This window comes from Lissotriton helveticus, chromosome 11 (assembly GCF_964261635.1).
Source record: "Lissotriton helveticus chromosome 11, aLisHel1.1, whole genome shotgun sequence".
Taxonomy (NCBI): Eukaryota; Metazoa; Chordata; class Amphibia; order Caudata; family Salamandridae; genus Lissotriton; species Lissotriton helveticus.
In genome coordinates this window covers 250,805,575-250,820,125 of record NC_136072.1, presented here as the reverse complement: position 1 = coordinate 250,820,125, position 14,551 = coordinate 250,805,575, and positions in this window count along the sequence as shown.

Sequence of the window (14,551 nt, the reverse complement as noted above, 5' to 3'; positions counted from 1 at the left end):
AGCGGACCGATGTGCGAATAGGCCGAAGGCAGCACAATGCGCCAAGATCCGGATGGCACCGAGGTGGTGTCTAGTAAGTTGTCGCACTTCTGTGGCCATCCTACAATGTTGAAAGTCGGCGTGGGGCGCCCCGTTGGCCTGTGAGATGGCGTCAGTAGCGGACCGATGTGCGAATGGGGCCAAAGGCAGCGCAACAATATTTTCTGACTGACACCACAAGGCGCTGAGATGCCAAGATCCGGATGGCACCGAGGTGATGTCTAAGTTGCGGACTGATGTGCGAATGGGGCCAAAGGCAGCGTAACAATATTTTTTGTATGGAAGATACCACTAGGCGTTGAGATGCCAAGATTCGGATGGCACTGAGGTGATGTCTAGCAAGTTGGTGTGGTCATCCTACATGCTGAAACTCGGCGTGGGTCGCCCCATTAGCCTGTGAGATGGCGTCAGTAGCGGACCGATGTGCGAATAGGCCGAAGGCAGCACAACGCGCCAAGATCCGGATGTCACCGTGGTGGTTTCATAGTTGAGAGGCACTTCATCTGCAGTGGGGCGCCGAGATCCGGATGGCACCGAGGTGATGTCTAGCAAGTTGCTGTACTGGTGTGGTCATCCTACAATGCTGAAACTCGGCGTGGGTCGCCCCATTAGCCTGTGAGATGGCGTCAGTAGCGGACCGATGTGCGAATAGGCCGAAGGCAGCACAACGCGCCAAGATCCGGATGTCACCGTGGTGGTTTCATAGTTGAGAGGCACTTCATCTGCAGTGGGGCGCCGAGATCCGGATGGCACCGAGGTGATGTCTAGCAAGTTGCTGTACTTGTGTGGTCATCCTACAATGCTGAAACTCGGCGTGGGTCGCCCCATTAGCCTGTGAGATGGCTGTTTTTTGGATTTGGGCCTGGTCCACCAAAATGGCCCTGGGACACCTTAGAACTCGGACGCTCAATCTTTTTTTCCTTTCCTGTACATGCAAAAAAAGGTAAATGCCCGGTACGTTACATGCTTCATCTGCCACGATGAACTCTCCAGAGGAACCGAAAAAAAATATAGTTGTGGTAACTATACCATGCATCGTCATATGGAGAGGTGGCACCAATTAATTATAGTGCTGCATAAAAGAGAGATTTGGAGGAGAACCCCTGACCTGCTAGTACATTCATCAAAGAAGTGGCACTTAGAGCTTCAGAGGCAAGGGAAACGGTCCCAAATATTTAGAAGAACTTTGGAAAGATTAAAATGACATGTTTAGATTGTGGCAAATTAATTTCATGTGGACAGATGAGTGTTACTCTAATAAATACAGCATATGAACATCATCATAGTCGATGGTTGGTAGAGACATTTTGACTATATCCTGGACCTGCCCGTCCTCGCCCAAAATGGCGCCGGAATAAATGGGACTCGTAACTCCTTGTTGTGTACTGGTTGCAGAACCTTGAAATCACGAGATACGTATGCAGTTTTGAAGCACATGGCGGGCGGGGACGAGAATTGATTGAATATTTCGACATCCCTATTGATATTAAGTTCTGATGTGTTATTGATTACTGTACTGTTGAAAGTTCGAATTAACGTCACCCATGGTATTTGCCCGCAAATGTATATCTAGATAATTTTATTGTAACTGGCCCTGTCGTATTTTAATTATAAAATGTACGTCCACCGATTCCGTAACTGTTAGACACCTTAGTTCTTGCAACCTAATGGCCCGCCCGTTACGTTCCTCTACAGTGTAAATGTCTATTCATCATATACGATTACAGTTTGCTCTGTGGCAGGCCCACGTGGTTATAGGCTCGTATTTGTATAATGAAATTTTCACAATAAAGGTTTTTAAAAGAAAACATGGTAGTAGTATATACATTGGTAAAGTTTTTAATAATAGTGACTGTTTTAGAATCATTAAAAGGCAAGTGAAATAAAGCAGACCAATTACATGAAGGGTAAAAGGTATAATACGAAGGAACGCAGTAAAGATAAATGGTCAAGGGCTGTTGTGTTTTCTATTCCTGCAACATAAAGTGATCGATAAGAATCTCATATTCAGGCGTATCGGCGACTAAGACAGCAGGTCAACCCTCTTTTGCTCAACGGCTCCGTCATGGGACGAAGAAACGCTCTTTTTCTCGAAAAAAGAATATATTTTACTTGCAGGACAGTTGTAAAATTTCCGGGAAAGTACATTAGCCTGGAACATTATAACATATATTTAAGAAAAAATAATGTTCGGAAGTAATGAAAAGCGTAATTTTTAGGTCATATGACCAAGCCTTTCATCATTACAATAAGAAAAGTAAAATGAACCAATGAAAAGTTTTATTAACAAGTCACATGACTTGTTATGCTTACGTTACGCGCTGCGCGCCCCGGATGACTTCCGGATGCGCTAACGCGGCGCGTCATATGACGCATTACGCGACAACGCAGGTACAGAATATAGTCAAAATGTCTCCACCAACCAGCGGTCGGAACACAACCCCTTTCAGCAGGCTAAATAGTTCTGTTAAATGACAACAGAAGGGACAGGCAACAAGAACCATCAGTCAAAGAGGGGAGAGCTAGTTCTTCTCTACCGGGTTACATTGGGGCGCTACCGGAACTGATCGAATTGGTAGTCTACAGTGTTTCTGGATGTTTCAGACTGAAGCTGGGGTTAGCATGAGAGCAGCACCATTTCGTAGCTCCGTCGTGGTCATTCCGCAACCAATCATGGCAGCCGTTCTTTATCGTTATTTTGGGCGGGGTGGGTGGCGGAGCCGAGCTGTTTTGCAGCCATCATTGTGTGGAGTTCAGTTCATCTCACTAGTTTTGTATTTGTCATGAGGGGTTGTTCCTAATGTTTCTATTTTAGCGAGGTCAAAAAGAGATCCCATTAGTGGCCTACTGATTTTGCTCGATTCCTTTTCTTTTTTTTTACACGATTTTTCGTTATCTGCAAAGACTAAACAGAGTATTGCGACTCTGTGTTTGTTTGTAAATAGAGAATGAACCAAAGAGAACTAATTCTAAAACAGTAAATACTTGGATAACAATCAATCAAATGGAGAGAGAAGCAAGCACGACGGATTACAATGGGGGCAAAGACCTGCGTTAACTACCTTTCACTATCTGCAAAGAGAGAGTACTCCTAATAGAAATGAGGGGGGGGGCACCATTCAAAGCAGATCAGTGTGCATAAACACGAAAATGTTTTCACTTACCACGTACTTGACATTCGACAGCTTATGATATTTGCTATTAAAAAAACATTGAAATTCACTGAAAAAACCATAGGTTATAGACCATATATAGTTAGGAATTAGCATTTACAAAACATTGAAAATTCACTGAAAAAACCATAGGTTATAGACCATATATAGTTAGGAATTAGCATTTAAAAAACCTTATTTTACTCACACAAAACCATTGAAATTCCATATATAGTTAGTTGCACTAACTATATATCGCGCACCTGCAATCCACTGCTGATCATGTCACATATTACATCATTCATGACATGGTCAGTGACATCACTGATGACATCACTGATGACATCTCAAATGACATCACTGATGACATCACTGATGACATCTCATTTGACATCATTCTTGTGCTAATACGTTAAACCTCTTCAGACTCTAATATAACCTTAGATACACTCAGTGTATACAGACACTCACACACTGCCACTCATCCATGGAGTTACTCACACACCCAGTCAGTCATGCAAAGAAACAATCTCATCTCCATTTCTTCAACTATACAGTTAAACACACCTTACTTATTGAAACATATACTAACACATATTTACTCTCTTATACAATCCCTGATACAAGTTCACAATGATCGATACAACCACTCACTCATTCGGTGGCTCTCATGCACAGTTATTTATATATGCCAACTCTCACATGTACTGTGTTTTACATATGTACTTACTATGACATGTAGCATTGAGATATCCATTCACTCATCAATACACTCATGCACACAGTCAACTGCCCATGTAGCTGTTTCCACATGCACTCTTGAACTCATACACCTAGTGAATAAACTGTTCACACATCTATGCATAGAGTCACACACCTTCCAGCCACCCCCACACAAACTCAATCTCCCATAGAAATACTTGGGCAACCAATTAATAACACATATAGCCTCTCGTATAGCTAATGATCAACACATGCAGCAGTTTACAGAACAACAGACATAATGATGCACAAATTAAGACAGTTTAGTCACTAACCCATGCATTCAGTGAGACACATTTAATCACTCACTCATACAGTCAGTCACGCACCTACTAAATTCTTCATCCAGACACTTATACATCCACTCATTCTTCAATATGTAAGACATATTTTAACTTTACAGAAACATACAGTCACTGGATGTTGTCATCAGTGATGTCATCAGTGATGTCATTTGAGATGTCATCAGTGATGTCATCAGTGATGTCACTGACCATGTCATGAATGATGTAATATGTGACATGATCAGCAGTGGATTGCAGGTGCGCGATATATAGTTAGTGCAACTAACTATATATGGAATTTCAATGGTTTTGTGTGAGTAAAATAAGGTTTTTTAAATGCTAATTCCTAACTATATATGGTCTATAACCTATGGTTTTTTCAGTGAATATATATATATATATATATATATATTCACTGAAAAAACCATAGGTTTCACCCGCGTTATAGTTAAAAATTAGCATTTAAAAAATCTTAGAAATTCACTGAAAAAACCATAGGTTTCACACACGTTATAGTTAAGAACTAGCATTTAAAAAACCTTAGAAATTCACTGAAAAACCATAGGTTTCACACATGTTATAGTTAGCTGGGCATTTTACTCACACAAAACCTTTGAAATTCCCCAGTTATAGTTAACTATAACTCGCGCGCCCGCAATGCACTGCTGATGATGTCACATATTACATCACTCATGACATGGTCAGTGACATCACTCATGACATCACTGATGACATCTCAAATGACATAACTCATGACATCACTGATGACATCATCCAGTGAATGTGTGTCTTTCTGAAAAATAAATATTTTTTATATATGTATATCTAAGGGTCGATGGAAGAATAAATGTGTAAATAAGTGTCTAAATGGATGCTTTTTTCTGTAAAAATGATTGTATAACTGACGTATTAAGTGTATCTTAGTGAATACATGTATTAGCGAGTAATGTTTAAATATGTAAATATCTGTATCAGTGTCTCACTTTGTGTATAAGTGGCTGCATGGGTTTGTGACTAGCTACATGAGTGTCGATACGGGTTATTAGTTGGTTTTTAGAGTATCAGTAGGAGTGTCTGTATGGTTTGGTGGGGGGTATTACTTACTGCATAGATACATGAATGGGTGACTCACTGTTTGTATGTTTGTGTTGCAGGACGGATCACTAAAACAATATCGACAGACCGTATATCGACTACCCAAAATATAGAAGTAAAAATATCGAATACAAAAATATCGACTAACAATACTTAAACAAGTATCTACACAAATATTGACTACACAATATCGTAAGTAAAAAAAATCGAAAACAAAAAAATATTGATAACATTATATATCGACTTTCAACACATATAAAGACATAAGCTAAAATATCGAAAACAAAAATATAGACTACAAAAATATAGAAAAACATTTTATCGATTTCTCTATACAGCATGAAAAACACAACATAAAACGAAAAAAACATAGTAAATATTAATATAACTCAACATAATTATATAAAATAAAACATACTATAATCACTAAGTAACTAAACAAATTTAATAAATATAACATTTCTAAAATACAATACCGGGGTCCGGTCTGAAGAGGGCGTTTCTAGGTACCGAGAGGGTGCCTAGCTTCCAGGGCGGTGTGCCAATTAGCTATCACCCCCTCCCGAGACCCATGATGTGCCGTAATTGGGCACTCTCAATAAACTCGGTTCCACTCCAATCTTTAAGGAATCTGAAGTATTTTTAGTATTTTTAACATACCTGACCTCTGGTAGGGTGGGCCTTAGCGTGCCCATACCGCCGAGGCCGCAACATACACCACTGTAAATATTCTCACACACTGGTCCTGACAAATGCCTGAAAGAACATTTCACATAGGCTGAAACATGTTGACCGACTTCTCACCAAGATAACATAGACCTTTAATTTGTGTCCGTTATCTTTCATGTTTTTATTTTGACCATTTGGCGAAACGAATAAAACTTTTTTCCGACTCAATTGCCCACTTTTAAGTTTCACCTTACAATCACAATCACGATACCAGCTCCGCAGTAACCTGGCATTGCAGCACACCAGGGTGGCACTCGGCCACTCCTGGTGGGGCCCAATGATGAAGCATGTTACCGACCAGGTCGGTGAGTGAGGGCCTTCCTAATAAACCTATCAAGGTTTCTCTCAAACAACAAAAAAATAACAATGTGTTTAGACACCTTTTGTTGCCTCGTTTTGTAGTCACTCCTCCTGTTTTATATGACGCTCCTTCGTTGTTGTTAAGCATAACAAATATTAGACATCTCACACTATAAAAGATTTATAAATAAAAAGATTGCAAAAAAAGGCTCCACGAAAAAAAAACTCTTCCATATAAACCACATAACTGCCAAAAAAATTCAAAACCTCTCAAGCAACCAATAAAAAACACCAAATAATTAAGCCAACCAATAAAAACAACCAAGATATTACACAAACACTATAAAAATAAAGCAAATAGAAAACTAGATAACACTTTGCACCACAAAATGCAAAGGGGAAACTCTGCAAGATTTTTGCCAGAAGAGAACCTGCTACATTAAAAAAAAGGCTACAGAAAAGAAAAGTAAGTACCACTACCTTATAATACCTACTAAACTTAGCACTCAAAACTAATAATAAACATTTAAACCACAATAACTAAAACATTTTCTTTCCATCTTACCATGTCTTGCAGATATATTACAGTTACCGAAAAAAATCCCAACTTTTACAACTACATCAACTATAAATCAAAAGTAAGGCGACCGGGGCGGAAAAGCGGCGGACGGTCTTTCCGTCCGCGGTGCTCCCCGCCATACTAATATGGCGGGGGGAATTTAGGAGAGGATGTCAGGTGGATTGCCCCCTCCCGGCCGGCGGTGGCTACCACCAGCCTGGCAGGGGCAATCCGACCGACATCCTAATGGGGCCCTAAATATCTCTATCAAAGATTTATTTACTTAAGAAAGAAAAAAGAAAAATGACTGAAGGAGACAAATGTATTACTTCTCAAAAAGGCAAAATGCTTTTATGTTATATGGGCTATACATATACACAGGAGAAACAGCATGAACTGAAAGTATTTTGGAAATGCAGTAAATATTACAGTAACAAATGTTATGGTCGAGCTATAACACAGGAAAGAACTGTAACCAATACAACAGAACATAACCACCCTCCCAACGTGACTGAAATAGAAATTAGACAAATGCTTGACTCACTAAAAGAAGCTAGTACTAGCACAGACGTCCCTACTACAACTATCCTTAAAGAACACTTAAAAGTACTCCCCCAACATGCTTCAAGCCAACTCCCTTCCATCGACTCTCTAAAAAGGACAATAGCTAGGCAAAAAAGAACAACTGCAGCTACTCCACCTGCCGCAAATCCTTTGAGGAAGTCCAAATTCCCCCAGAACTAAGATTAACTCATAATGACAAACCTTTCATCCTATACGACAATGCATCTAAGGACAAAAGAATAATAATGTTTGCTGCAGCAGACAATATGTTAAAATTAAACCAATGCAAAACATTGATGAGGGATGGTACATTTTCAGTATGCCCAAAACCTTTCTATCAATTATACACCATCCATGGACACTAGCAGAACTGCAATATTCCCTTCAAATATACCCTACTACCCAACAAACAGCAAACAACCTACACAGAGATACTAAATAAAATAAAAGAACAAATAAATAATTACTTCCCCCCAGAAAATATCATTGATTTTGAAAAAGCAATGATAAACTCAATCCTAAAAACATACCCTCACACAGCAATCCAAGGTTGCTACTACCATTTTAATCAATGTATATGGAAACATATACAAAAATCTGCCTTAAGCTCAGAATACTGTAATGACAGCACTTTTGCCTACCAGGTGAAAAAATTAATTGCAATAGCCTACGTTCCTGTTACAGACGTAGCAGAACATTACAACCTACTCATAGACAGCCCCTATTATAAAAAAAAAACGAAACAAAATTAAGCCCTCTATTAGATTACTATGAAGACACATGGGTAGGAAGGCTACACAGATCAGGACACAGAAGGCAACCAAAATGCCAAATTACCTGGTGGAACGTCTACCTAAGTACACTATATAAACAGGCTGAAAGTAACAATGCAGTCGAAGGATGGCACAATGCTTTCCTAGCAAGTACAGGCAGAGGCACCCTCACACTCCATAAACTACTCCAATCATTACAAAAGGAGCAAAGTTATCAACAACTGAGAATGGAACAATCTTTAACACTAATTGGCCCTAAGCTAACTAAACAAACAAAAAAAAATGTACAATACCTTACAAGAGCAAGTTACCCTATACCCAACAACTAGAGGCCTACAATACCTTTCCATGATAGATAAAACAATACCTTAAACATATGTAACATACCTAGACAGAGAAAATATTAAACATAAAATATATATAAGAGATACATGCTAGAAACTGTAACAAAATTGTCAAATATATTTACTATAATTAATTTAAATATATCTGAACATTTTTCTTATCATTTCTAACATATAACCAAAAATAATTAAACAAATAAAATGACAATCCCACCCAAAAAAATAAATAAAGACAACTTACTCACTTTGTTGCTGAAGACAAACCTTTGTAACAAAAGAAATCCTTCCATACTAGTAATCCATCCAAACAATCCAAACGAACCCATAAAAAAATTCCAACAAATCCAAAAACATTCTTCTCCAAAAAGTTCCACTCGAAAACCCTTAAAAACCCAAAAATATTTGTCAAAAACTGAAAATAGTTTAAAAACTAAAGAAACACTCCTTGAAAACGTGAAAATGTAAGAAAGTGTGTTTAAAAAACATTAAATAATAATGTACACACTTCTTAGTAAAAAAAACGCAATCTTCTCCCAAAAACGACATCCACGCGAAGTACCTGAAAAAGACAAAAGAAACATACCCACCCACACACAATACACCCCAACATACATTTGTAAACATTATTATACATTATACATATCATTTAATTAACATTTGTAACCCTATTCCTACCTCAACATAGTACGCCAAAAACTAGAACCCGGAACCAAAACGAAAACCGTAACTACCGCTTAAAACACACACATCGTACAACTACCCAACACTACAAACCTAGACACACTCCACAAACACTCAAATTATATATCTAAATAAAATAATATACTTAAAATTAAACTTACCCTTCCACACGCGAAGCAGCGTCCAACCACAAGCTCTTCCACGTCGAAATGACCCAAAATAACATATCACGGTTACAAAATAGTCCCTAGGAAACAAATAGTCCCATTCATATTAACATTAAAAAACCTTCTAAATGTATTTAATACATGTTTCAGTCTATATTATCTAACTATTGTTTTTTTTTTAATTATAAAAAAATTAAACAATGCTATAAAAATTATTTACAATGCCCTGTATGTTATTTTCTATTACTTAATATTAATTTAACAAACATATACAGTAAAAAAAACTTACATGATAGTATGAATATAAAACAGTATAAAATATGTTACAATTATTTACTCTTTAAATGTACAAATGATATACCTAAAAACATTACTTCTGTAAAAATTATTATTATTAATATTTTATATATTACTAATAATAATTTCTTGAAAAAAATACAATTGTAAATGATACATTAATGTGAACAGTACCTACTTCGTTTTTTGTGATATATATAATTATGTTTACCTAAAAAATATTTAAATATACAAAGACTGTATTAAATAAATAATAAAAAATGTGTTCTATATTACTTGTAAAATATTTTATTTTTTCCAGAAAAATTGTGAAATGAACAAACAAATGTACACTAAATAAATATTAGTTTTCTTTAAAATGATTGTATTAAAAATGTGTTTACAAAACAAATTGTTTTTCACCAAGATACAATTGTGACTATAATGTAAATATGTTATTAAACTATATTTCTTCAAAATAAAAATGTTTACTTAACATTAAAAAATTTGAATAAAATTATTTTCTCATTTTATTAACCTCTTTAAACATAATAAAATCTTTAAAACATGTTTGAGTCTGATTATTTTAATTTCACTATCAATTATAATAATTAATTTATATTTTTCTATACATTTTACTATATAATATGTATTTAAATATTGTTAATATCATTACATAAATTTAACAAAATACTAGACAGACAACCCATATGATTTACTATTCCCACTCCACCTAGTTTAAGTCAGGGAAGGTGCTGGACACTAAACCCATATAATTTACTATTCCCACTCCACCAAGTATTAAGTCAGGGAAGGTGCTGGACACTAAACCCATATAATTTACTATTCCCACTCCACCAAGTATAAAGTCAAGGAAGGTGCTGGACACTAAACCCATATAATTTACTATTCACACTCAACCAAGTATAAAGTCAGGGAAGATGCTGAACACTAAACCCATATAATTTACTATTCCCACTCCACCAAGTATTAAGTCAGGGAAGGTGCTGGAAACTAAACCCATATCATTTAATATTCCCACTCCAACTACTATTAAATAAGGGAAGGTGCTGGACACTAAACCCATTTAATTTACTATTCTCACTCCACCAAGTATAAAGTCAGGGAAGTTGCTGGACACTAAACCCATATAATTTACTATTCCCACTCCACCAAGTATAAAGTCAGGGAAGGTGTTGGACACTAAACCCATATAATGTACTATTCCCACTCCACCAAATATAAAGTCAGGGAAGGTGCTGGACAGTAAACCCATATAATTTACTATTCCCACTCCACCAAGTATAAAGTCAGAGAAGGTGCTGGACAGTCAACCCATATAATTTACTATTCCCACTCCACCAAGTACAAAATGAAGGAAGGTGCTGGACACTAAACCCATATAAATTACTATTCCCACTCCACCAAGTATAAATTCAGGGAAGGTGCTGGACACTAAACCCATATAATTTACTATTCACACTCCACCAAGTATAAAGTCAAGGAAGGTGCTGGACACTAAACCCATATAATTTACTATTCCCACTCTACCAAGTACAAAATCAAAGAAGGTGCTGGACACTAAACACATATAAATTAATATTCCCACTCCACCAAGTATAAAGTCAGGGAAGATGCTGGACACTAAACCCATATAATTTACTATTCCCACTCCACCAAGTATAAAGTCATGGAAGGTGCTGGACAGTGAACCCATATAATTTACTATTCCCATTCCACCAAGTATAAAGTCAAGGAAGGTGCTGCACACTAAACCCATATAATGTACTATTCCCACTCCACAAAGTATAAGGTCAAGGAAGGTGCTGAACACTAAACCCATATAATTTACTATTCCCACTCCACCAAGTATAAATTCAAGGAAGGTGCTGGACACTAAACCCATATAATTTACTATTTCCACTCCACCAAATATAAAGTCATGAAAGGTGCTGGACACTAAACCCATATAATTTACAATTCCCACGCCACCAAGTATAAAGTCAGGGAAGGTGCTGGACACTAAACCCATATAATTTACTATTCCCTCTCCACCAAGTACAAAAACAGAGAAAGTACTGGACAATAAACCCATATATTATACAATTCCCAACTCCACAAACTATACACTCTGAGAATGTTCAAAACAGTAAAAACATATAATTAACTATCATAAAAAAATACCTCTTACATCACATTTTTTAAATTATTCAAACAAAATCATATTTTTAATTTAAATAATACATTTTCTAAAATATTGGAAATTATCAAAATTATAAATAATGTATAATTGTTTAATATATGTATATTAATGTTAATTATTCAATAAATACTTTCTACCTCTTTAATTTTTTTCATACAAATGTTAAAATTAGTTTAATATTAAATTACATATTAACATAACATTTCCAACAAAATATACATTTGTTAAATATTTCTAAATTATAACACATTTCTTAAAAACATAAATCTTTATTTACAGTACAAAAAATTCAGATTTTTCATAATATAAAATTGTAACTTTTTGTAAAAAATAATGTAACTTTTTGAATTTTTTATTTTAAATTGTAAAAATTATTTTTAAAACAAAACCACAAAAAATACACAAACCACCAAAAAGATTTCACAAAAATTATTAATGTAATCATTTTTAAAGAATATTTGCCAACATTTTTTTAAATTTCTAATACAATTCACAATTCTAAAACTAAATTTTGTAATATAATTTTTTTTCTTAAAAAAAGTTAGATATTTTTTATTAAAAACACAACCTACACACCTAAAAACAAACATAACACAACAAAACAATAAAACAAATTACAATTTGTTAAAATTTACATTTTTTATTTTACCAATAAAAATAAATAAATAAACACCCTCCACACCCATTTCCTAATTAAAAAAACCAACCCACTATTAAAAATTATTTTAAAATTAACAATTTTTTAAAAAAAAATTACATTTTTAATTTTTATTTATTTTAAAATGTCAAATTCTAAATTGAAAATGTCTACCCAACCTATTCTCCCAAAAAGACACATCCCACACCAGAAATATATATATATATTTTTTTAAATTAAAATTATTTTTTTAAAAACTAAGGGGTCGATTACGATGGCGGACGGACCTGCGTCCGTCCGCCACCCCCGAGGTGGAGGGACCGTCCGCAGGGGCAGCGGCGGTCCCTCAGTTGGAATTGGGATGTGACCGCCACCCTGGCGGTCACATCCCATATACTTAACATTGCGGCGGGTGCTGCTTTAAGCAGCACCCGCCGCAAAGTTAAAAATGCATGTTTTCCTTTGACATGCACAACGTGGTGGGCACCGCGAGGTGCCTGCCACCTTGTGCATGCCAAAGCAGGGGGGTACCATAGGTACCCACATGTGCACCCCCCCAACACCCTAGGGGCCCGCAAGGGTCCCCCAGAAGCAAAGGTCCACATGCTTTTTCATGGCGGAAAAGCATGTTTCCGCACCCATCCTAATGTGGCCGGCGGTGTCTTGCAGACACCGCCACCATATTGCGGTCCACACCCCACGGATCAGTGGCGGACGGACCTGCTGTCCGCCGCTGATCACACCACCATAATCTGGCGGTTGGTGTTTTCTATGCCGCGGCGGTGAATCCGCATCCTCCGGGCAGGCGGTGGCTTCCACCGGCCCGGAGGATGTGGATTTACCGCCATCGTAATCGACCCCTAAATTTGAAAAAAAATATTAAATCAAATATATATTTTTTAAAACACTCCCCACCCTATTCCCCTAAAACCCCACATCCCGCTCCTAAATTTTTCTATACATTTAAAAAAAAAAATTAAATATGAATACATTTTTCTTTTTTTTACATTTTTTATTTAAATATATCAATTTTAAAACACTCTCCACCCTATCCCTCTAAAAACCCACATCCCGCTCCTAAATTTGATTATACAATTTTAATAAATATTTAAATATTTTAATTAAATTTTTATTATTTAAAAAAATGTTTTCTTTAAATATATAAATTTTAAAACACTCCCCACCCTATTACCCTAAAAACCCACATTCCGCTCCTAAATTTTATTATACCATTTTTTTAAATATTTAAATATTTTAAAGAAATTATAAATGTAATTTTTTTTTAAAATATATATATTTTAAAACACTCCCCACCCTATTCCTCTAAAAAATCCACATCCTGCCCCTAAATTTTATTATATATTTTTTTAATATTTAAAAAAAATTATAAAAAAATTAAAAATATATATACTTTTACAAAATGATTAACATTATATATTTAAAACATCGATATTCTGACATTCTATATTATTGCTTTCGATATTCTAACACTATATTTTAACTTTTGACATTTTTAACTAACAAAGATAAACGATATTTTTGACAATCGATATTAACTACTCGATATTTCTAACTTCGATATTTTTTTTTAGTCGATAAAATATACATCGATATAACTTACCTCGATATTACTTACATCTCGATATTTCTCATTCGATATTCTGTCCATTCGATAAAAATAACTCGATATTAAGACTGCACACAGTGCAGGACTGTATGGGTGGATGAGTGTGTGTATGGGTGTGTTAGTGAGTGAATCACTGTCTCAATAGTATCTTTATGAGTAACTACGTATGTTTTAACCCCTTAGCTGCGGCGGCTATTCCGTCGCAGCGCTGAGGGGAGGCGGGGCCGCATGGCGCTCCCGTACTCATGACGGAACCGCTCCGTCACGGCTCTCGGGTGAGCTGTGCTTGTGACGGAACGGTTCCGTCACGGCCCCGCCCGCTCTTTAGAACGTCAGCGCAGGCGCGGAATTCACGCCGC